The 504-nt window shown below is 57.5% G+C and overlaps 1 protein-coding gene across 1 annotated transcript in view; it reads right to left on the reverse strand.

The window, feature by feature from the left end:
* Positions 1-504, reverse strand: part of CNTFR (ciliary neurotrophic factor receptor) — a gene marked incomplete at its 5' end in the record, with an annotated part of 22,470 nt that overhangs the window by 1,140 nt on the left and 20,826 nt on the right. The gene's annotated exons all lie outside the window — the stretch shown is intronic.

Consider the following 504-nt stretch of genomic DNA (forward strand, 5'->3'; position numbering starts at 1 on the left):
CTCCTGGGGCCTGTTTCTGGAGGGGGGGGGTGTGTCCCCAGGTAGGAGGCACCTGCCCCGCCAGCATGGGGGCTTGCACACACATGCTGGGGTCTGCACACACAGCTGGTTTAGAGATTGGAGAGTCGGGCACTGAATCCCCTTCTTCCACATGCACATCTGGCCAGCTCACTCCCAAGACAAGAACCCTGGTCACCGCCTGCCTGATCTGCCTGCCTGCTCTGCCACTGGTGCCAGCTGGGGAAACTGGTGAGGGGTCTGCTCCAGCCCTTCTGGGAAACAGCGGGCTGATAACGCCCATTTGGACACAGTCCCAGCTCTTTCCTAGAAACAGAGGCTTGTTAACTTTGTGGCTTTTGTTTTGAATTGGCATCGCTCCGAGCCTTTGTGCAGAGGTCAGAGGTGTGGAGGGGGTAGGACTGGAGCAGGAGGGCTGGAGAGGGGCAGTGCTCCAGGGAAGAAAACTGAAATATGGCTACTACTACTACGACTACAACTACGACT

Source organism: Buceros rhinoceros, unplaced genomic scaffold, assembly GCF_000710305.1.
Source record: "Buceros rhinoceros silvestris isolate BGI_N320 unplaced genomic scaffold, ASM71030v1 scaffold16904, whole genome shotgun sequence".
Taxonomy (NCBI): domain Eukaryota; kingdom Metazoa; phylum Chordata; class Aves; order Bucerotiformes; family Bucerotidae; genus Buceros; species Buceros rhinoceros.